The sequence below is a fragment of the Ostrea edulis genome, chromosome 1, assembly GCF_947568905.1.
Source record: "Ostrea edulis chromosome 1, xbOstEdul1.1, whole genome shotgun sequence".
In the NCBI taxonomy this organism is placed as follows: domain Eukaryota; kingdom Metazoa; phylum Mollusca; class Bivalvia; order Ostreida; family Ostreidae; genus Ostrea; species Ostrea edulis.
This window is the reverse complement of record NC_079164.1, coordinates 1,600,799-1,627,681: the sequence shown is the minus strand read 5'-3', so window position 1 is coordinate 1,627,681 and position 26,883 is coordinate 1,600,799. Positions and strand designations below refer to the sequence as shown.

Here is a 26,883-nt window from a genome sequence, read left to right as displayed (position 1 = left end):
TTTCTTACATGTAAAGCTTAGCAGTAACCCATCAAAATGCGATTACCTGTTGTTGACAATTCAGTTATCTGCACAGTGCAAGGAATAGATCCCATTTGTTTGGTTTGTTGAGCCTGAGTTGGTACAGACTTAAGATCTTACATCGATGATTGTCCGACATCTGTTTTCAAGACATTCCTATACATCTAATAATTGAAATGAATACATTTTGGAAAGTAGAATTTAAAAAAAGTTATACAATTATGAGGTTTTCAATTATGATAATGATTTTATTGCTTAATATTAATATAATATTTGCACACTCTCACTATATACTCACTTTATAAACAAAGATCAAACAAATGTAATGGGATCAAGACAGTTTTATAATACAAATACACTGTACATACTATATATACATTTTCCCCTTTAATTATTTGTTCAGCTTTCTTCAACCATATTTTACTGCTATCACTTATCTATTCGTTGTGTAAATTCAAAAACCATAGAGAATAATGCAAGCTGAGCAGTGATTTGTTCTTTCTTATGCCCATTCACAATGAATTATGGATTGTGCTGTTTTCCATGATTATTGATGATCTAATTATGATCTAAGCATGTAAATTAAGTTAGTTGGAGTCAATCACCTTTATAGTAGTTTTCTTTAGGAGAAACTGAATACTGATATGCATACTCAGGGTTTGACAATAACTGTAACCTGCTGGCCGCGGATAATTTTAATTCATGTTGAAATTGGCTGTGGTGGGGGTGGGTGGTAGTGGGGGTGCATATATGGTTTTTTTTTAACCTTTAAAACTCCATCACATAGCTTTTAGGATAATTGGAAATAAAAAAATAGTTTCTTGTTAATTAAAATCTATATTATACATCTCAAAGGACTAAAATTTAACATACCGTAACAGCTGACTCTGTAGCTTCTGTCTCGCATGGAACCTTGAGCTTCATGTTTTACCACAGACATAGTACATCTCTTTTACGTAAGTAATCTTAACAACAGATCTTATTGAACAGTTATTGAAGATTTGATGCTAAAAAATTTGTTCCCAATATGTAATATCCCCAGTATAAGATCCAAAACGCCATCTCACTAGGTATCATGTGACACTCGACATGTTTATTTATCTCCAGAAACGAAATATCGCGAAGTATCGCCGAACACTGTGCAGCCCTATATGTACTTTTTCTTCATTTATGAATAATTTGTATTTTGCCAAATTTTAAGAGTTGTCTGCCCTTTGCTGTGGGGTATGTTTGAGGATGAATTATGCCATTTCGGAAGGCTATTGCCAGTTTTAACTATGAAACCCATTTCATGATGTTAAAGTGATTTCCTATACACAAAGAACACCGGAAAAACACTTATAAACAGATATGTTAACAAATAAACAGGACAACTTACAAAGGATCAACAAATACAACGACTACAATGTTGCGTTTTCCAAGACACGTCCGCTTGCCTAGAGTTCGCGGGTAAGAGAGAGAGAGCAAATCACGTGCAGACTCAGAGGACTCCGAGCCCGACCAGAAATACAAAAAATCCACCCCTCCAAAATCACTACCCCCCCCCTCCATTTTGAGGAGGAATGTCCCAATTCCGAAAAATTAAACCTGCAGCACTGTAGCTTACAATAGATACATACAAGCTACAAATAAATGAATGAATTACACGAATGATTTACAATGTGATAAACTTTACTCTATAAAATCACAGCACCCTAGCAGTCCAAAAAGTTCACAACACAGAAAGTCACGGTCACACAACGCATCACAGAAAATCCAGTAACAGAAAAGTCACATACGGTCACAACATTTCCACATGAAAACGTCACAGAACATTTATCATCTTGGACATGGCACATCACACCAGAGAACATCACATCTTTCAGGTCAGCAGATCCGGAAACATCACAAGGATATACCCCTGCCCAAGAACGGCTGGGTTACTGCAGACTAATCTACCCTTCCCCGCATTTCGGGGTATTGTGCGCATGGAGGAGTTCACACCCCTAACATAACTCATGAGCTTTTTTTCGTACCCCCTTGCGATGACCAAACCTGGGTTGTCCTTGGTTCACTGTCAGTTGAACCTGGGATGCACAGCCATCACCCAGCGACCAATGGAAACTCGCGAAGCCACAAACAACAAACCCATCCCGTTCATTGCTTAGACGTTTATCAGGAAGCCTCTCAGCCAGAGAAGGAACACTACTATCCCACCAGGCTGAACTGGCCACAAACCCCGCATCCGCAGGGTCATCTACACGAGACGCAGACACAACACACCCTACATCAGACCAACACACAATGGTACATTTATCAGGTGCCTTCGGGACAGACTCCCCTGGGAACTGATAGGCCACTGTTTCAATCATAGCTGGGACATTGGTAATTATTAGACTGTGCCGCTCAGCAACAGTCTCTAACACTACAATTGAGGCCTGCATGCTTTCACTTTTGCGTGGAATACCAACACAGACCTCATCACAAACCTCCGCGCATGCATCGATTCCAACCTGGAACAATCCAGACTCACTAACATAACATTTGACTGCATCCTCACCCCCAGACTCGTCCTCTGCATCTGAGAACTGGCCATTAACAGAATGCAAGACCAGAGCCCGTGCCACATCAATTTCCCGCCGTCCAGCACTACTGGTCCAACCACTCAAACTCAGCTGATCACGAGCTGAGAGACATGAGATACCGATCACACCAGACCGTGCCTCAACCAGACACCCCGACTCGACTGTGGAAGGATCATCATCCACATCGCAGAACACATCAACAGCCATGTCAACATTAAAACCCAGAGAACACCCAGAGCTACCCCGAGAAGTCATATCACTATGGCAACCAACACTATCCCCGGTGTTCTCCAGCCCACCACCCTGGTGACTAACACCTGCCTCAGTGTCCTCCGGCCAACCACATAACTTCTCATCTGCGCCTGGCAGCACCCCTGTCTGTGTCGACCATGTGTCCCTGACCCCTACTTCACTGCGGCCCATCTGAACAACCACACCCGTCGACAACAAAACAATACTGCCCACCACAGACACACAACTACTCGGTTTCACTGGCATTCTGACCTCATGACATGCACTGTCGACTAATGACCTTGCTGTAATGGAGCTACCTAATAAGGGTTTACGGAGCACCCGCCCCGACCTATTTTGAGCCCCGGTCCTTGGGGACCGACCAACTAACACACCCTGACTAGACAACTTGGGACCATCTCTACCAGCAGCCTTACAGTTCTCTGTACTTACATGCCTAACGAGTGGAGATCTCGACCTTGACCTGCTATGTCTAATCCCACGCCTGACTGGCGAGAGACCGAAACCCATACCCCTATCTGCATTGCTCATAGACCTCACTCGTCTGCAACTTCAACTGTGATGCACCAACCACTGACTGACCCTGCGAGATGCACTGGTGACATGGGGGCCCTGAGGAACTCTCGTTTGTATAAATGGGCAAATGATAGGGATACTGAGGTTGGTCATGGCTACCACCACCACTAGTACGGCCAATGTAACAGGTGTTCTCCAAAGATACCGACCCATTACCGCTGAGGACTCTATGGCATGGCCCACCCACTACGCTGGGACAACCAACCTGCTCGTCCAATACAACTGGCAGAGCCAGTTCAGGGCACCCCCCCCCCCTACCTGACCCACGGACAAGGTATCCCAACCTGGATTTAAAGATGACACCCCTAAATCACCCCTGGGAGAGGCCCTGGGGAAGAATTGCTTACATTCCCAGGACACACCGCCAACTGCTGGACCACTACTATGGAACTGTTGCCACCCCCACCGTTTCTCCTTGACATCACCCGACCAATCGTGCTAGCCAACTGCGCAATCTGATTCTCAAAAACCTCTTTCATGGCCCCTAATTGGGTCTCTATCATTAGAAGCCGACCTTCCAGTGTCGGTGATAGATTAACTGACCCAGTCCCCTGTCCAAGACTTGTAGCCCCCCCCCCCCCCGAACTTACTTCCGGTATTTTGTCTGGATTCACCGCCACCCCCTGGCCTTCTTGGCCTACCATCCCTCCCCCCGCACCCCGGGTGAGGGACATATCCACATCTTCCTGTAGCGTACTGGTAGCATTCCCTCCTACTGGCTGAGGGGTACTGTACACGGGTGGACTGAATGGGGTGACTAACCCAAAAAGTTGGTTTATTTTATCAGGCCCGTATCCCCCATGGCCCCGCGCCCCACCCCTGGGTGCCTGCTATGCCTTCCTGCCTAGCTTCCTCACCCCCCGGGACGCCCCTGCCACCTGTTAACTGCGGACTACCTCTGCCTAACCCAAAAGACCAATCTCTACAAGCCATAGGCCTATGCTACCTACAAGTCAACAACTATGTAAACACAAAACTAATGTCACATAAATCACAAACTTGGATACCTTCCAAATAAACAAACAATTTATTCTAACCTAATTCACGAATGTAATTGATATCTTCCTACATAATTACTAATCAATCTGAAAATCAATAATGGCCGATCCACGTGGCGTCCCCTAGGCACCACGCTGGTCTAAAAAGACTTCCCTATATCCTACCAGCGACGCCAATAAAGTGATTTCCTATACTCAAAGAACACCGGACAAACACAGATATATTAACAAATAAACAGGTCACCTTACAAAGGTTCAACAAATACAACGACCACAATGCTGCGTTTTCCAAGACACTTCCGCTTGCCTAGAGTTCGCGGGTAAGAGAGAGAGAGAGAGAGAGAGAGAGAGAGAGAGAGAGAGAGAGAGAGAGAGAGAGCAAATCACGTGCAGGCTCAGAGGACTCCGAGCCCGACCAGAAATACCAAAAATCCACCCCACCCCCCAAATCACTACAATGCATAACTTTAATTTTCGTTTAATATCATCAATGTACACAGAACATTGTTGAATACTTATTTTTGAAAAAGCATCATCTAAACTTTAATATTTCATTTGATTTTTAAACGCCAAGTTCAGTAATATGGTTTAATAATGTTTAGTAGTCTAGTTTGACATAAGTGCAAAAGAAAATATTCCCTAGCCTGCTCTTGGATGATTTTCCTCATTTTTGCGAAATTTGTAATATGCCAAATTTTAAGTGTTGTCTGCCCTTTGATATTTTGCATGTTTTATTATGACCTATATCAATTTAGGAAGGCTATTGTCTGCTGTTGTTATCTGATTCTTTTCATGATGTCTAATTTTAGCTTAAAATATGAATATACACATAACCCTTTTTTCAGATTTTTTTTTAAAACCAAGTATTATCTAAACCCTAATATTACTACATGTACTTGTCATTATTCTTAGTACATGTATTATTGTTACTATTATTACTTTCACTATTGTACAGCAAGTAACCTAAACCACAGGGAGATTGAAGCATGTATGCATGTATGAAAGGTATGTTTGTGTAAGTGTCTGATGTATTGTATGTGACCAAGAAAATAAATAAATTATTTAAAAAACAAACTAATATCTCATATGATATTTAAATGCCAAGCTCAATAATATGATTTAATTATGTTTAGTAGTCTCTTTTGACAGTAGCATGAAAATTAATTATTTTTTAGGCTGCTCTTGGAAGATTTGACCCTTCCAATACTTCTCATTACCATCATATTAGAGTTATCGCGCTTTGATGACTCTTGTGCGTCATTGGTAAGAGAATGCACAAGTCTCGCGAGCAAGTGCGAGATTACTGGGACATAAACGAAACGTTCATGGACACCCCTCCCACTTTTTTTAAAAGTTAAAGTACATGGTGTACTTTTAAATAAAATAGCCATTGGTCAAACTGTATTTTAAAAATATACTAACACTAGTTTATCAAGGATGTTACATGTTTTTTAAAATTCCACTACACCTATTATAAAAATTCCAAACAACGATGGATGTTCTCTGTCCTAAGTCAATCAATATTTTGCAATTTTCAAAATAGTTTAGATGCAGTTTAGAAACGCATTTGTTGTGTTAATTAGTGTTATAAACGTTTTTAAAAATGCAGTTTGGCAAGTATATAACTTACTCTAAAATATTTGAAAATGAGAGAGAGCGAGGGGGGGGGGGGGGGGGGGGGTACATTAACAATTACAAAGTCCATGACATATATGAACCTGTCCAAATTGTATAAAATAGAATGTCTTCATAATCTGAAAGAATAATTTTAATAACATATGAATCCCATTAATTACAAGAAAAGTTATTGTGTCGGATGTGCGTTTTGGTTTTTCCCTTCACAGTTCTTGCGATTGATGCTTTATGTCGGTCAGATTTGGCAGATTAATACCTGCACTCCTTCCCATAGTTTAATAAGTTCGTCTGTTTTCTTGTAAGAATAATCAATTCCTAAATTTGCCTTTAGAATTTTAATCAGTGTTGTGGTTTGCAGTCGGTTATAATATGTATTCGATAACATAATTTATATTACGTATGCCTAAGTAATGTTTACGTATGTTGTCCCGGTAGCACGACTTTACGCGCCTTTAATTTGAAGAGTTCCAATAATGGAAATGATAAGTATTTGTACGTTTTCTTCATTTCTGAAATATGCCAATTTTTAAGAGTTGTCTGCCCTTTGATGTGTTTCATGTTTGATTATGACTCATGCCGGTTTTTTGTTTGTTTGTTTTTTTTGTTTTTGTTTTTTTTTGTTTTGTTTTTTTTGGAAAAGGAGTGTCTGTTGTAACTTTGAAATGCTTTCGTAAAAAGAAAATTAATTATTTTAGTGAAATAAATTACATTTGATTTTTACCCTTTTTTACTTTTGTTACGATAATATGGTTATATATTTAAGCTGTTGCATCAGCTGTTTTGTTTTTGTGTATCTGTGACGTCACTTGGAACGCTTCGTGTGTGATCGGATGACGTAGCGAGTGGAACGTGCGATCGTCTGCAGGAGTAGTGTTGTGTCAGAAGAAAAACATGGCAGTAGTCTCGCTAAAGTGGAAGCACTTCGTAATCCGCCGGTCCGTGAAAGTGCCTGGCCCGATCATCTAGCTAGGATCGCGCATCTGATCTGTAATCCGTATGTTTAACGTGTGTGCGAGGATTCCTGAACTGATTCACGGAGACGCTGATCATTATAAACAAGTTGAGTAGAACTTTAGATCTGTGTTGTGTACTTCTGTGTCACTGTATGTTTATATATTTGTGATTAATTATGTAGAATTAAAATTTGTAAAAGTTTCAAATCGTTTTCACTGGTGTTGTTGTAAGTGTGTCAATTGAACTCGCTATAAATATATTTGTGTATTCGGCGCACGTTACAATTTCTACATATATATATGATATGAGATTGATCACTGTTCGTCATCTTCACCTTTCATAATATTGATGAAAATATGCAAAATACAGATGGCGCTGCGCATGGCGACCATGTTGAAAATAGCCATTTTTGAGGGGGATTTTTTAATTACTATTTCGGGTGTCTAACTACCCACCAAATTTCATCAACATGTGGTAACCTACTATTAGGACAGTATTGCATGATCTTTTTTTTTGCTTAACAGGTTCTTAAATGTGTGTAGCGGATGGGGGCACAGTAGGAGGAGATAAATTGTCTAAACTTCTTCATAAGAACCCACCCACCCCAAACAACACATGTGGCCAATTATTCATAACTTAAACTTTACCCCTTACATGTGTGTAATAAATATTGCAATTAATGAACACAATACCAAATCCTTAATTAGGACAGGATGTCTATACATAGTAGGTATCCTTCTAAATGTTTATAGCGGAATATGAAATATTTATCTTATTAAAATAGGTTTCGTATTGACTCTCAGTAACCTCGGGGATTAGTCGTTGTCATTCATATGAAAGATTTAACTACTAGTATCAGCCAAACAATGAACAACATAATCAGGTTAACTATAATGCTTAGCAGGCGACACCAAAAATACAGTCAGATGTTCCATAAACATTAAACTACCTTTATATCGTTAATTACTGAAAACGTAATTGAGAACTACAAGTTAATTTCATCGAGTAATTGGTTAAATCATTATTACCTGTAATTCAAAAATCTTTAATTGCACTTTACATCCGATTGCTTAAATTTTGTATTTGATTACAGTGGCTTAGAATTACTGGTTTCCAGATCCCCAAATTCTGGCAGATAGTACTAATACGGTAGTCGGACGTTTCGGCCCAAGGACACTTCGCCCAAAAGTTGGACACTATAATGTTGTGGAAATGCAATAATATGGGTGATGTTAGCAAAATGAAAAAATATGAGCCGAAGTGTCTCATACAAAAAAATGAGGGCCGAAGTGTCTTGGTCCAAAATATCTTTGGGCCGAAGTGTCTCAAAAATTTGGGCGGAAGTGTCCAATTTTTTGGGCGGAAGTGTCCAAATTTTTGGGCCGAAGTGTCAATGGGCCGAAATGTCTTTGGGCCAAAATGTCTGACATTGCTAATACATGTAACATGATAGTTTACTTTTTTTTTTACATTTCGGTGTACTGATAATATACAGTATACAATGTTTGCTGATTTACAAGTACAGATTTGGATAATATACTCTATACAAAGTTTTTTGAAATAAAAAAAAGGTTCACTTGTCAAGTCTACCGGTGGTTGATAAAATTTACTGCTTTGAACAAATATTTACAGGTCAGTATTTTAGTTACAATAATGAAAAAAGCAACAACGAACAAAAATAAAACTATAAAACAAATCAATATTCAATGTAAAGCCACAATAATCACGGTCTCATGACCAGGGCTATAGTACAGACTTCTTTCAATGTTATCTTTGAAAGGTGACGATAACGAACAGCGATCAATCTCATAACTCCTACAAGCAATACAATATGAATAGTTGGGCAAACACAGACTCCTGGACACACCAGAGATGGGATTAGGTGCCTAGGAGGAGTAAGCATCCCCTGTCAACCGGTAACACCCGCCGTGAGTCCTATATCCTGATCAGGTAAACGGTGTTATCCGTAGTCAAAATCAGTGTGCCAAGAACAGCCTAACAGTCGGTATGAAACACGTCAGACAGCATTTGACCCAATGATAGGTTGTATTGGCAAACTATATCGTTATAACGACCATATAATTGGAGAAATGCTAACTTTAATCGCGACTGTTTAAACCCCATGTGGTTTGAAATGCCTTATTAAATATTCAAACTTGTTTTACTATACACTGTTTATCAATTATTCATAGTATATACAATGTTTGCCACTTATCAATATGCTGACAGTAAAATAACCATTGTTCATTGAACTGAATTCAAATCTTAAGTATTCTGACAAATATTAACATCCCCATCAACAGGATTCTTTTTATGCCCCACCCCCCTGCCCGCCCCCTTCAAAGAAGAGAGGCATGTCGCTGTGCACCTGTCGGTCGGTCGTCGGTCGGTAGACCACATGATGTCCACTCAATATCTTAAGAACCTTTAACTTGATCGTAAAGATATTTTTTCAAATGTAAGTTGGTTATATGTAGAATAGCAACCCTGTAGTTTTACAGGTCAAAAAGGTCAAAGGTCAAGGTCAATCTACTCTGAACAAAGGAATATACTGTCCGCTTAATATCTTGGGAATACTTTCCTTGACAGACATTAAACTTGGTACAATGTCATATCCTAACAAGTATATGAGACCTGTTGATTTTCAGGTAACATGGTCAAAGGCAAAAGGTTAAACTGGACATAGAAATATACTGACCATTCAATGTCTAGAGAATCCTTTGTTTGACAGACATCAAACTTTTTACACTGGTACATCTTTAACAGAAGATGACCCCTAACGATTTTGAGGTCACTTGATCAAAGGCCAAGGGTTAAACTGAACATGCGAATGTACGGTCCGCTCAATATCAGTAAAACCCTTTGCTTGACAGATATCAAACATGGTACACTGGTACATCTGTAGAAGAAGATAACCCGTATTGATTTAAAAAAGGAAAACAAAATATTTGGAAAAGAATTTTTATTGTAGATGTAACCGAGCAGGAAGGCAGATGTTGGTTTTATTAATTTATTCAGTAGAAAATAAAGGCATTGACCTACAATAACAGATAAATAATATTACAAATCAAGAAAGAAAAACATAAGTGAAATATGACAATTGTAAATTGTACCCAAAGTAAACGTTTTAGAAGCATATTATACTTTTATTGCATGATAGTGAGGGAGATATGAAGATTTATTCACCCAAGAAAAATCATATTCCCCGAGGGCAACGCCCGAGGGGAATATGATTTTTCTTGGGTGAATAAATCTTCATATCTCCCGAACATTCATGCAATAAATTGTTTATTATACCGAAACAAAGCAAGACTACAAAAGTACGTTTGAAATTGGAGTCCGCTCATCTACATTGTATGTAGGTGGGGTCGTCCTAACGGTAACACCAAGCCGTCAACGTATTACGGTAGAAGGTACTAACAACGAAATACAGTGATATGATAACCAGTTTTTGTATTTCCATTCTCCTTGAGTGCTGATTTACTTGCTTGTTTTTGTATCAACCAAAACCATGCGATTCAACTGTGTATCAGAGACCCGCATATTTTGTGCCTTCCGAACTATGAAAGTAGAATGACTCGGACTTGTTGTGACGTCACAATACACTTCGTCTACCTTGACGTTAAATTTATGGAAAATGCACGAGGCTGCCCAAGGGGTAAATATGAGAGGGAGATATGATGTCTGAGAGGGAGATATGAAGTTTTGTCCTCCCTGGCACGTGACCGTCTAGACCAATCAGATTACGCGTTGCATGGCATTCTCATACTGAGGTATAATAATATACTTTATAAAAATATCTACATGTGTTCTGTAAATAATTTAGATTAAGGTTTTACAGACTCATATAATCATTACGACTTTGAAAGCAAAATTACAATAGAGTAAATAACTTGCAATCAAAATAATTACGTATATCAGCTCTTTATATGGAAATGAAACATATACTTAAATATAGAAATAACATACCATAAGATGCGGAAGATATCAGCTGGTTGTAACTCTTCTAAACGTATTACTGCTCTAACTACATAGCTAAACGCGGTAGATTTATACATATACTGAAAGACTATTATTGGATAAAGAAATATGCAATGACCAATGAAATCAAAGAACCAATAAAATAACAGAATAAAATTTACTCAGCCAACTCAATCCAGATGCGCAATTGAACTTACGGTAAAGTGAATTTTAAGATTGTATTTAGCAAAACGATCAAAGAAAAATATCAAAACGAATAAATACATATAGAAATTCATGATTATACTATCACATATATAGCATACATATTAACTAACAGAATATAACATCTGTATACAAAAATAAGATGATAAATGAAATGTGCAAATGATAAAACAAGAATAGACACAATTAGTTTTAGTGATATTAGTTAAGTGAATTCAATGTCTAGTCGTGTCTGTTACTGTGACAAAATAAGCGTAATGTTGATGCCTTTACCGTGCATTTCAATATCAGGTCTCTTAAATGGTTAACTTTTGAGATAATTTTTTTTATTTTCAAACTTTGCAAATAAAACACACCGGAGCATCAAAACAGAATTACGAAAATTTATACTCCATTAAAACAAAATCCCAAATTCCATAACGCATTCATATCCAATGTTTTCATATTTTACATTTTAAGAGAAATGTAAATTTCTCATCGGCAGAAAGAATCAGAAACGGGTCCAGAATATTTTCAAGAGGCAGAGACTCGAGTTTTACAATCCCCACCCAAACGACACATAGATATTACATTAAATACTTCAAAACATTTTCCCTTTCAATCATAACTCCACCATCAGCAGTAAAATGGAAAGTAAAATCTGAAAAACAGCAAAGCCCTTAAGATCAATAGGAAGTGGTGATGAGGACATAGCGCTTGATAAAGAGGACTGTTGTCGTGTGCAGGAAACTATCGCTAAGTAAGTAATAAGTAAGATTTTATGTACCAAGATAATCATGTGGGGACAGGTCGCAGCGACTTAGTAGTTAGGGAGTTTTTTTCGTATTGAAAGTCATTGACCTGAGTATACTATCTTAAAACCAAGTTATTGTGTTGAAGTAGCCATAGATAGGATAAAGAACATTTACTGGTACGACCTTGAGTGTCATATAGAGGTCAAAGTCTGTGACGCTTCTCTTAAAACTGATGAACGTTTGAATAAGTAAAATAGGAGGTCTGCAGGCCTTATCGTTCACCTGATTTATTTAAAGGGCAGTTATGGGGGACAAAATCAAACGGTTCAAATGTCAACGTATATATGTAAGCACTAATCACTATGGTTATTTTGGCACCACCCTGATACTAAAATCCCTATTCCAGGGATTATGAAATTCAAAACTTGCTAAATCGGTACATGCTCCTTCTAACTATTCATTTACTTTCAAGTTAGTATCAACATCATTAAAGATTGATTTACCGTAGAGCGATTTGGTTTTCGCGGGTTTATAATTTAGGCTTATTTTAGCGATTAGATAGCTTTCTGCCAGAATTTCAATCGCCAAATGTCCACCCCATTGTGTCTTCAGCATTTGAAAGAAAGACAACTCTTCCCTGTGTGCCAAAATTTATTCCGTTAAAATTATTAGCAAACCTTTGCCAAATGTTAGCTCGAATCGTTTTACACATGGTCACTGAATGAAGAGTTTGGCCCCGCCTAGAGCCAGAACTTCCACCCCGGCGACCATGAAATTTACGATTTCCGCGGATGTCTTCCTGCTTTAAATGATGCATAATTAATCTTTCATTACAGAAGTGCAATTCTATCTATTTATAATAATTGGTAAGTTTTTGGCTGTTTTGGCCGCGCCTGAGGTCCCAGGATGCAAGGATCCTTAAATCTACATTGATGTGTCCCCTTCGCAAAAGTATGTTCACACTAAATTTGAAAAAAAAAATTGAAATGATAATTTTCAAGAAGTTGATTATGTTCATTTTTAACGGATGACGAACGACAGACGACGAACGTAGACGAATAGCTATAGGTCACCTGAGTGACTCAGGTGACCTAACAATATCTTTGATGGGACGTGAAACAAATAAACAAATTATCTTGAAAAGTTTTAAATATGTATAGCCAATTTATGTACAATTCAACGACATTGTCAAAGGGATCGTTCCCGTCTCCGTCTAAAGCATTCGATCTCCAACTAGAATTAGCATTCTCTGTGAGAACCATACAGCGAGCATATACTGAACATCTGGTAGTGGAATGCATCAGGTTGTAACTGTGGTCTGTTATACACATTTTTATGGTACATGTAACAAATACAATATCCTGAATGTACCAAGCTCTTTAAACTCAATATTTCGTAACATATTGACCTAAATGCCATGCACACCAAGTGTAGCTCTTGATAAACTCTTTCTCGCTTTTAAGTGTCCACCCACAATGAGTGACGTGTGAAGCCCTCATGTATCACACTCTAAAACCTAAACAGATTTTTTTGGTTAAAAGTTTATCATTTTTCCTAATTTCAAGATTTTAATCCAAATTTAGTTTTTCACTAAATAACAGCACTGCACACAGTGAATCTTGATTTATATGTAAAAATTGTAGGCTGAAAACAGTTGTAGACTCACCAGACAGTTTATATAAGTATAGACTCATCAGACATTTTATACAGCTATAGACTCACCAGAAATTTTATACAGCTATATACTCACCAGACATTTTATACAGCTATTGACTCACCAAACAGTTTACACAGTTGTAGATTTACCAGACATTTTGTACAGCTATAGATTCACCAGACGTTTTATACAGCTGTAGACTCACCAGACATGTTATACAGCTATAGACTCACCAGACATTTTGTACAGCTATAGATTCACCAGACATTGTATACAGCTGTAGACTCACCAGACATTTTATACAGCTATAGACTCACCAGACATTTTGAGAGCTGTAGACTCACCAGAGATTTTGAGAGCTGTAGACTCACCAGACATTTTGAAAGCTGTAGACTCACCAGACATTTTGAGAGCTGTAGACTCACCAGACATTTTATACAGCTATAGACTCACCAGACATTTTGAGAGCTGTAAACTCACCAGACAGTTTATACAGCTATAGAATCACCAGACAGTTTATACAGTTGTAGATTCACCAGACAGTTTATACATCTATAGACTCACCAGACATTTTATACAGTTATAGACTCACCAGACATTTTATACAGCTATAGACTCACCAGACATTTTATACAGCTATAGACCCACCAGACTGTTTATACAGCTTTGGACTCACTAGACAATTTATACAGCTATAGACTCACCAGATAGTTTATACATCTATAGACTCACCAGGCAGTTTGTACAGCTGTAGACTCACCAAACATTTTGAGAGCTGTAGACTCACCAGACATTTTATACAGCTATATACTCACCAGACATTTTGAGAGCTGTAAACTCACCAGACATTTTGTACAGCTGTAAACTCGCCAGACATTTTATACAGCTATAAACTCACCAGACATTTTATACATCTGTAGACTCACCAGACACTTTGAGAGCTGTAGACTCACCAGACACTTTATACAGCTATAGACTCACCAGACAGTTTATACAGCTGTAGACTCACCAGACAGTTTATACAGCTGTAGACTCACCAGACAGTTTGTACAGCTATAGACTCACCAGACATTTTGAGAGCTGTAGACTTACCAGATATTTTATACAGCTGTAGACTCACCAGACATTTTCTACAGCTGTAGACTCACTAGACAGTTTATACATCTATAGACTCACCAGACAGTTTGTACAGCTGTAGACTCACCAGACATTTTTTAAAGCATTAGACTCACCAGACATTTTATACAGCTATAGACTCACCAGACATTTTGAGAGCTGTAAACTCACCAGACATTTTGTACAGCTGTAAACTCGCTAAACAATTTATACAGGTATAGACTCACCAGACATGTTATACAGTTATAGACTCACCACACATTTTATACAGCTATAGACTCACCAGACATTTTATACAGCTATAGACTCACCAGACTGTTTATACAGGTATGGACTCACTAGACAGTTTATACAGCTATAGACTCATCAGACATTTATACAGCTATAGACTCACCAGACATTGTATACAGCTGTAGACTTACCAGACATTTTATACAGCTATAGACTCACCAGACAGTTTATACAGCTATAGACTCATCATACATTTTATACAGCTATAGACTTAACAAACAGTTTATACAGGTATAGACTCATCAGACATTTTATACAGCTATAGACTTAACAAACAGTTTATACAGCTATAAACTCATAAGACATTTTATACAGTTGTAGACTCACTAGACATTTTATACAGGTATAGACTCACCAGATATTTTATACAGCTGTAGACTCACCAGACATTTTGAGAGCTGTAAACTCACCAGACAGTTTATACAGCTATAGAATCACCACACAGTTTATACAGTTGTAGATTCACCAGACAGTTTATACATCTATAGACTCACCAGACATTTTATACAGTTATAGACTCACCAGACATTTTATACAGCTATAGACTCACCAGACATTTTATATAGCTATAGACCCTCCAGACTGTTTATACAGCTATGGACTCACTAGACAATTTATACAGCTATAGACTCACCAGATAGTTTATACATCTATAGACTCACCAGACAGTTTGTACAGCTGTAGACTCACCAAACATTTTGAGAGCTGTAGACTCACCAGACATTTTATACAGCTATATACTCACCAGACATTTTGAGAGCTGTAAACTCACCAGACATTTTGAGAGCTGTAGACTCACCAGACACTTTATACAGCTATAGACTCACCAGACAGTTTATACAGCTGTAGACTCACCAGACAGTTTATACAGCTGTAGACTCACCAGACAGTTTGTACAGCTATAGACTCACCAGACATTTTGAGAGCTGTAGACTTACCAGATATTTTATACAGCTGTAGACTCATCAGACATTTTCTACAGCTGTAGACTCACTAGACAGTTTATACATCTATAGACTCACCAGACAGTTTGTACAGCTGTAGACTCACCAGACATTTTTTAAAGCATTAGACTCACCAGACATTTTATACAGCTATAGACTCACCAGACATTTTGAGAGCTGTAAACTCACCAGACATTTTGTACAGCTGTAAACTCGCTAAACAATTTATACAGGTATAGACTCACCAGACATGTTATACAGTTATAGACTCACCACACATTTTATACAGCTATAGACTCACCAGACATTGTATACAGCTATAGACTCACCAGACTGTTTATACAGGTATGGACTCACTAGACAGTTTATACAGCTATAGACTCATCAGACATTTATACAGCTATAGACTCACCAGACATTGTATACAGCTGTAGACTTACCAGACATTTTATACAGCTATATACTCACCAGACAGTTTATACAGCTATAGACTCATCATACATTTTATACAGCTATAGACTTAACAAACAGTTTATACAGCTATAGACTCATCATACATTTTATACAGCTATAGACTTAACAAACAGTTTATACAGCTATAAACTCATAAGACATTTTATACAGTTGTAGACTCACTAGACATTTTATACAGGTATAGACTCACCAGATATTTTATACAGCTGTAGACTCACCAGACATTTTATACAGCTGTAGACTCACCAGACAGTTTATACATCTATAGACTCACCAGACAGTTTGTACAGCTGTAGACTCACCAGACATGTTATACAGCTATAGACTCACCAGACATTTTATACAGCTATAGATTCACCAGACATTGTATACAGCTGTAGACTCACCAGACATTTTATACAGCTATAGACTCACCAGACATTTTGAGAGCTGTAGACTCACCAGAGATTTTGAGAGCTGTAGACTCACCAGACATTTTGAAAGCTGTAGACTCACCAGACATTTTGAGAGCTGTAGACTCACCAGACATTTTATACAGCTATAGACTCACCAGACATTTTGAGAGCTGTAAACCCACCAGACAGTTTATACAGCTATAGAATCACCAGACAGTTTATACAGTTGTAGATTCACCAGACAGTTTATACATCTATAGACTCACCAGACATTTTATACAGTTATAGACTCACCAGACATTTTATACAGCTATAGACTCACCAGACATTTTATACAGCTATAGACCCACCAGACTGTTTATACAGCTTTGGACTCACTAGACAATTTATACAGCTATAGACTCACCAGATAGTTTATACATCTATAGACTCACCAGACAGTTTGTACAGCTGTAGACTCACCAAACATTTTGAGAGCTGTAGACTCACCAGACATTTTATACAGCTATATACTCACCAGACATTTTGAGAGCTGTAAACTCACCAGACATTTTGTACAGCTGTAAACTCGCCAGACATTTTATACAGCTATAAACTCACCAGACATTTTATACATCTGTAGACTCACCAGACACTTTGAGAGCTGTAGACTCACCAGACACTTTATACAGCTATAGACTCACCAGACAGTTTATACAGCTGTAGACTCACCAGACAGTTTATACAGCTGTAGACTCACCAGACAGTTTGTACAGCTATAGACTCACCAGACATTTTGAGAGCTGTAGACTTACCAGATATTTTATACAGCTGTAGACTCACCAGACATTTTCTACAGCTGTAGACTCACTAGACAGTTTATACATCTATAGACTCACCAGACAGTTTGTACAGCTGTAGACTCACCAGACATTTTTTAAAGCATTAGACTCACCAGACATTTTATACAGCTATAGACTCACCAGACATTTTGAGAGCTGTAAACTCACCAGACATTTTGTACAGCTGTAAACTCGCTAAACAATTTATACAGGTATAGACTCACCAGACATGTTATACAGTTATAGACTCACCACACATTTTATACAGCTATAGACTCACCAGACATTTTATACAGCTATAGACTCACCAGACTGTTTATACAGGTATGGACTCACTAGACAGTTTATACAGCTATAGACTCATCAGACATTTATACAGCTATAGACTCACCAGACATTGTATACAGCTGTAGACTTACCAGACATTTTATACAGCTATAGACTCACCAGACAGTTTATACAGCTATAGACTCATCATACATTTTATACAGCTATAGACTTAACAAACAGTTTATACAGCTATAGACTCATCATACATTTTATACAGCTATAGACTTAACAAACAGTTTATACAGCTATAAACTCATAAGACATTTTATACAGTTGTAGACTCACTAGACATTTTATACAGGTATAGACTCACCAGATATTTTATACAGCTGTAGACTCACCAGACATTTTGAGAGCTGTAAACTCACCAGACAGTTTATACAGCTATAGAATCACCAGACAGTTTATACAGTTGTAGATTCACCAGACAGTTTATACATCTATAGACTCACCAGACATTTTATACAGTTATAGACTCACCAGACATTTTATACAGCTATAGACTCACCAGACATTTTATACAGCTATAGACCCTCCAGACTGTTTATACAGCTATGGACTCACTAGACAATTTATACAGCTATAGACTCACCAGATAGTTTATACATCTATAGACTCACCAGACAGTTTGTACAGCTGTAGACTCACCAAACATTTTGAGAGCTGTAGACTCACCAGACATTTTATACAGCTATATACTCACCAGACATTTTGAGAGCTGTAAACTCACCAGACATTTTGAGAGCTGTAGACTCACCAGACACTTTATACAGCTATAGACTCACCAGACAGTTTATACAGCTGTAGACTCACCAGACAGTTTATACAGCTGTAGACTCACCAGACAGTTTGTACAGCTATAGACTCACCAGACATTTTGAGAGCTGTAGACTTACCAGATATTTTATACAGCTGTAGACTCATCAGACATTTTCTACAGCTGTAGACTCACTAGACAGTTTATACATCTATAGACTCACCAGACAGTTTGTACAGCTGTAGACTCACCAGACATTTTTTAAAGCATTAGACTCACCAGACATTTTATACAGCTATAGACTCACCAGACATTTTGAGAGCTGTAAACTCACCAGACATTTTGTACAGCTGTAAACTCGCTAAACAATTTATACAGGTATAGACTCACCAGACATGTTATACAGTTATAGACTCACCACACATTTGATACAGCTATAGACTCACCAGACATTGTATACAGCTATAGACTCACCAGACTGTTTATACAGGTATGGACTCACTAGACAGTTTATACAGCTATAGACTCATCAGACATTTATACAGCTATAGACTCACCAGACATTGTATACAGCTGTAGACTTACCAGACATTTTATACAGCTATATACTCACCAGACAGTTTATACAGCTATAGACTCATCATACATTTTATACAGCTATAGACTTAACAAACAGTTTATACAGCTATAAACTCATAAGACATTTTATACAGTTGTAGACTCACTAGACATTTTATACAGGTATAGACTCACCAGATATTTTATACAGCTGTAGACTCACCAGACATTTTATACAGCTGTAGACTCACCAGACAGTTTATACATCTATAGACTCACCAGACAGTTTGTACAGCTGTAGACTCACCAGACATTTTATACAACTATAGACTCACCAGACAGTTTATACATCTATAGACTCACCAGACAGTTTGTACAGCTGTAGACTCACCAGACATTTTATACAGCTATAGACTCACCAGACAGTTTATACATCTATAGGCTCACCAGATATTTTATACATCTGTTGACTCACCAGACAGTTTGTACATCTATAGACTCACCAGACATGTTATACAGTTATAGACTCACCACACATTTTATACAGCTATAGACTCACCAGACATTGTATACAGCTATAGACTCACCAGACTGTTTATACAGGTATGGACTCACTAGACAGTTTATACAGCTATAGACTCATCAGACATTTATACAGCTATAGACTCACCAGACATTGTATACAGCTGTAGACTTACCAGACATTTTATACAGCTATATACTCACCAGACAGTTTATACAGCTATAGACTCATCATACATTTTATACAGCTATAGACTTAACAAACAGTTTATACAGCTATAGACTCATCATACATTTTATACAGCTATAGACTTAACAGACAGTTTATACAGCTATAAACTCATAAGACATTTTATACAGTTGTAGACTCACTAGACATTTTATACAGGTATAGACTCACCAGATATTTTATACAGCTGTAGACGTACCAGACATTTTATACAGCTGTAGACTCACCAGACAGTTTATACATCTATAGACTCACCAGACAGTTTGTACAGCTGTAGACTCACCAGACATTTTATACAGCTATAGACTCACCAAACAGTTTATACATCTATAGACTCACCAGACAGTTTGTACAGCTGTAGACTCACCAGACATTTTATACAGCTATAGACTCACCAGACAGTTTATACATCTATAGGCTCACCAGATATTTTATACATCTGTTGACTCACCAGACAGTTTGTACATCTATAGACTCACCAGACAGTTTATACAGCTATAAACTCACCAGACATTTTATACAGCTATAGACTCACCAGACATTTTGAGAGCTGTAAACTCACCAGACATTTTGTACAGCTGTTAACTCGCCAGACAATTTATACAGGTATAGACTCACCAGACATTTTATACAGTTATAGACTTACCACACATTTTATACAGCTATAGACTCACCAGACGTTTTATACAGCTATAGACTCACCAGACATTTGATACAGCTATAGACTCATCAGACATTTTATATAGCTTTAAACTCACCAGATATTCTATACATCTGTAAACTCACCAAATAATTTATAGAGTTATAAACTCACCAGACATTTTATACAGTTATAGACTAACCAGACTGTTTATACAGCTATGCACTCACTAGACAGTTTATACAGCTATACGCTCATCAGACATTTATACAGCTATAGACTCACCAGACATTTTATACAGCTGTAGACTTACCAGACATTTTATACAGCTGTATACCCACCAGACAGTTTATATAGCTATATATTCATCAGACTTTTTATACAGTTGTAAACTCACCAGACATTTTATACAGCTATAAACTCATAAGACATTGTATACAGTTGTAGACTCACTAGACATATTATACAGCTAAAGACTCATCAGACAGTATATACAGCTATAGACTCATCAGACATTTTATACAGCTATATACTCACCAGACAGTTTATACATCTGTAGACTCACCAGACATTTTATACAGCTATAGACTCACCAGGCAGTTTATACAGCTATAGACTCACCAGACATTTTATACAGCTATAGACTCACCAGACATTTTATACAGCTGTAGACTCACCAGACATTTTATACAGCTATGAAGTCACCAGACATTTTATACAGCTGTAGACTCATCAGACATTTTATACAGTTATAGACTCACCAGTCATTTTTTACAGTTATAGACTCACCAGACAGTTTTTACATCTGTAGACTCACCAGATATTTTATACATCTGTAGACTCACCAGACATTTTATACAGCTATGGAGTCACCAGACATTTTATACAGCTATAGACTCACCAGACATTTTATACAGCTGTAGACTCACCAGACATTTTCTACAGCTGTAGACTCACTAGACAGTTTATACATCTATAGACTCACCAGACAGTTTGTACAGCTGTAGACTCACCAGATATTTTTTAGAGCATTAGACTCACCAGACATTTTATACAGCTATAGACTCACCAGACATTTTGAGAGCTGTAAACTCACCAGACATTTTGTACAGCTGTAAACTCGCTAGACAATTTATACAGCTATAGACTCACCCGACAGTTTATACAGCTATAGACTCACTAGACATTTTATACAGTTGTAGACTCACCAGACATTTTATACAGCTATAGACTCACCAGACTGTTTATACAGGTATGGACTCACTAGACAGTTTATACAGCTATAGACTCATCAGACATTTATACAGCCATAGATTCACCAGACATTGTATACAGCTGTAGACTCACCAGACAGTTTATACAGCTATAGACTCATCATACATTTTATACAGCTATAGACTTAACAAACAGTTTATACAGGTATAGACTCATCAGACATTTTATACAGTTGTAGACTCACCAGTCATTTTATTCAGCTATAAACTCATAAGACATTCTATACAGTTGTAGACTCACTAGACATTTTATACAGGTATAGACTCACCAGATATTTTATACAGCTGTAGACTCACCAGACATTTTATACAGCTGTAGACTCACCAGACAGTTTATACATCTATAGACTCACCAGACAGTTTGTACAGCTGTAGACTCACCAGACATTTTATACAGCTATAGACTCACCAGACAGTTTATACATCTATAGACTCACCAGATATTTTATACATCTGTTGACTCACCAGACAGTTTGTACATCTATAGACTGACCAGACAGTTTGTACAGCTATAAACTCACCAGACATTTTATACAGCTATTGACTCACCCGACAGTTTATACAGCTATAGACTCACTAGACATTTTATACAGTTGTAGACTCACCAGACATTTTATACAGCTATAAACTCACCAGACATTTTATACAGTTGTAGAGACAACAGACATTTTATACAGCTGTAGACTCACCAGACATTTTTTAAAGCTATAGACTCACCAGACATTTTATACAGTTGTAAACTCACCAGACATTTTATACAGGTATAGATTCACAAGACATTTTATACAGTTGTAGACTCACCAGACAGTTTATACAGGTATAGATTCACCGGACATTTCATAGAGCTGTAGACTCACCAGGCAATTTGTACAATGGTAGATTTATCTGAATATTTGTACAGCTGTAAAAGTATCAATGTATAACATTATAGTGTATGTATATAATTTTGTATAAAATTTACCTGAATAGTGCAGTAGTAGAAACACCTTATTAGTAGTGCAGCCATCCCAGGTTCACTTTTTGGTCCATCTCAAAATAATTTCCTCGCTATTTCAATCAAATATTTACATTTAACCACTGCAGAACTATCCAGGTCGGTATCCGCAGCCGGCCTACATGTCTCTAATTACCGTGCTTATTATTACATGTGCACAGATATCGGATGATAACCCGAGGTAAATTGATAATCCCATAAACCCCATTAATAACCTGAATTGACTCATTTAATTAATGGCATGGTTGTCCTTTTCAGCTGATTCATTAACCAACTACCCACAACAATTTGTTTTCATCACCTCGGTTTTCGTGTGTTAAGGGACATAGATGAACTTGCAAATTAAAGTGTTGTCTGGAGAATTTAATGTACCGCAAAATGTCCTGAACACACACTAACTTCCATGTTTACTAAATCAGATGTTTCCCAAAAATATCATCGGTCTCGGTAGCTCAGTTGTAGAACGTTTGCTACGTAACCGGAAGGTCGTAAGTTCGAGCTCTGCTCGAGCCAGGGCTGCGTCAAATCTAATACATAAACATAGTTAAAACGTTTTTGTTACGCAATCCCTTGTCTTTTTAGACTTTTATATAGACGAAAGTCCACTTAAAGTGAAGAGGTTACCTGTAGGTGTCCAATAAGTTGACAATTACAGTCCATTATTTTTAAGAATGGACAGATACTGCCCGTTCTTAAAAATAATGGACAGTGATGGTCAACTTATTGGACAGAGCCAGGTAAACCCAACATGAAACTGCCATATGAGGGGTTGACCATCAAAAATAGCTTCATTCATAATTATCATTGTCAATGGGTTTATCTGAGACCGTCCATTCTTAGAACAAAATATGTAATGTTTTAATTAAGATATAGACTCGAACTGTCCATTCTGTGAGAGAAAGAACTGATCGAGGCCCTACGAAGAATGGACAGTTTTTTGGCTTATATTTGTTTGTTTGATATTGGTAGGATTGGTTAACTATATATTGTTAACCGAATTGTGACTGTATTACAGTATCAGCCATAATAATATCCATCTCATTGCGATCCATCTCATATATTTTCATTATCTAATTAAATCTATGCAATATGTAAATAAGTGTTCCACTTCTTATGGTTGATATTTTATCTGTCACAATTTTAACATAAGTACTAACTCACCACTTATTACATTATGCATCTTCAGTTTTTTTACACATAATGCATACTATCGAATAAGAATTATGGAGCCCCTGTCGTGCTACAGCTGGATCTGGCTACAGAAACATAACACAGGGTTAAATAATGGGTTCCAAATTACCGTTCGCCCACTCACATTGGCGACTAAACTTTGATTGTGGGCACTCAAAATTTCTGTTCTCATCGCCCACTTGGCGACCGTAATTGTCCGATCAACATTTTTCTTTCCGACCGATCCGAGTCCTATTATAATTGAAGTTCAATTACCGGTTGAGGTTTTGCCACTTGGCGAGACATTCATGATCCCTGGGGTATCAAACCTTCCAAAATGTATTTAAACCAGAAGTTGAACAACGCAAGGGTTACTTCAAACGAAAAGAAAACGTCTGCTTTTACCAAAGTGGAAAGAAGGGGAGAATATGGTTCGATGACGGCGAAAAGGGGATGACGTGATGTGTGTACAAAACATGACACGAAAGTTCCAATCGTTGTGACAGTTTGCCCAAGTTATAAATTGACAGCATCGTAAAGCTGAGAAATTTTGAAATCACATAAAAAGTAGGAAGAAACGTGTGTTAAAGTCAGACGCCGCGAAGATAATAAAGTCCATGAACTCTGGTATTTTTGCTATGTTGACGGATTGAGAGTGGAAATGAGAGAGAGGTATTCGAAAGAATTACGGAGAAGGAAACAGAATTTAAATATTGATATTTTATTTTTTAAATAAATTGCAACGTGACCTGATATTTCTTTTTTCTTGTAAAGAAACCATGGTATTCAATTTCATGATATGTGTGGGCTACTGATATTTCATGTGGGCTAACAGTATTTCTTATTCAGGGGCCCACTTGGTCCCTAAGGTATTCAGTCGAAGTTGGGACCCTGGCCCGGTTTGTGGTGTAGCACCTGACGATCACCCCAAAATTCTTGCCTGACGACGACCTCAACATTCTTGTCTGGCACAATTTATAATTAATAACTAATAACTAGTGGCACTCTATTATCAAAATTTTCTTTGGCGACCCTACCCTAATTCTTTTCTATATATATATTTTAGTTATTTCGCATGTATACATGTATACATACCTACATCCCTATTACTGTTACTAATATTACTAGTTAGCACCTTCAATTAAAATCCAAATAAATACAAAATATTTTAAATATTTAATTTTAATTTACTGATTATTTTTTAAAATGTTAATCTACTTATTTAATAAATTAAAAGAAGTTTATTATTTTAATAAATTTTAAATGAATAAAAATATAATGTAGTTTTTTTATTTTTCATTTAGTTTTAATAAATATAAGTTACTTCTTTATTTCATTATAATTTATGACCTATGACCACACGTATGTGTCCGGGCATCAAAAGACAGTACCGCAGTCATCAGACGTATTGGTACACGATGGTCCTTATTTATTTACATTTATCTATTTTTAAACCATGGAACAATCCATACGTCACATACGGAGCATATGCATGTTACTACAACACCCTTGAATAGCACTACGTTGGTGCATTTGGGAGGTGTTGGAGGGTGAGGTTGGATCGCAATGAGATGGATAGTATTATGGCTGATAATACAGTCACCATTTGGTTAACAATATATAGTTAACCAATCCTACCATATCCAACAAACGAACTGTCCATTCTGTGAGAGAAAGAACTGATCGAGGCCTGTAGAATGAACAGTTTGTTGCTTATATCCTTTACATAGTGACTACTCCTTCGCCAAGGAATCGATATTTAAAAGAAATCACGGTTCTCTCAGATATGACCTTAAAAAGGGAGGTCACGTGTCGTGGCAGGCATTGGCACATTGAAGAACCCACACTGCTACGTCCCTGAGCGCTAGGCATAGATCTAAATTTGTGGTACTTCACCTTTAATTTGTGACGTCTTAATATGAATGAAAAATTCTCCACCGGGCGTAAAATAAAAAATCAACCACCAGACAAGCATGCAGGACTGAGTGCATGATATTTATCTTGAAAAATAGCTACAAAAAGTGTTTGAAGGGAAATAACTCTTAGATATACTACAATCTGATATACGGCTTTATATAGCGAAGCAGCGGTCATACTCCTAGCTCTAATGGTCAAAGCGCGAGAAATAATCCGAGCTAAATCTAAATATTTAACAGTCTAGGCAAAAAAGCTAGACCGACGCCCTATTTCTAGTAAAATTTCTGTCGGACTAGTAGATTTTTTCCCGCACTAGCCTGATTGGAATAGTATAAATTTTTCTTTAAAAATAATATACATGTTGTGTAAGTACATGTATTGTGAAAAATGTAAGATGAAGAGGAGAGTGAAAATGAATAGCTTGAATCTGAAATTGACAGAAATTTTATCATTTGTTTTTGTCGTAGTTTTTGTTTTCATTTTTACTACAGGGAAACACTTTTTTTTAAGTTGTAATTCTAATTTGCTTTAATAAACTTTTGATTTTGTACTAGTGAAATTTTTGGGGGGGCTAGTAAATTTTACATTCAACTAGCCCGACCAAACAAGTAGATTAAAAAGTTTTGACGCCAATCTCAGAAATTTGTCGGCAAAAATGAATGACATCTCGCAAATTCACGTCTTGTACTATGATTGTTAATCAAAAATTTATTATCCTAATCTTGTGGTCTCATAGCTCGAACATTCAGTGCATCAATAGGCGTGTCTTTTTAACGAAGATCGATGTCGATGAAAGGCAGAGTAAGATGTTGTGTGCCGTCATATAGATCTACGTTTTGACGTACGTCATAATTAGACTGACAGTGGCGGATCAA

General features: G+C 37.3%; 1 pseudogene; it reads right to left on the bottom strand.

The window, feature by feature from the left end:
* LOC125664527 (uncharacterized) overlaps positions 1 to 26,883 on the bottom strand; it is a 272,796-nt pseudogene that overhangs the window by 17,413 nt on the left and 228,500 nt on the right.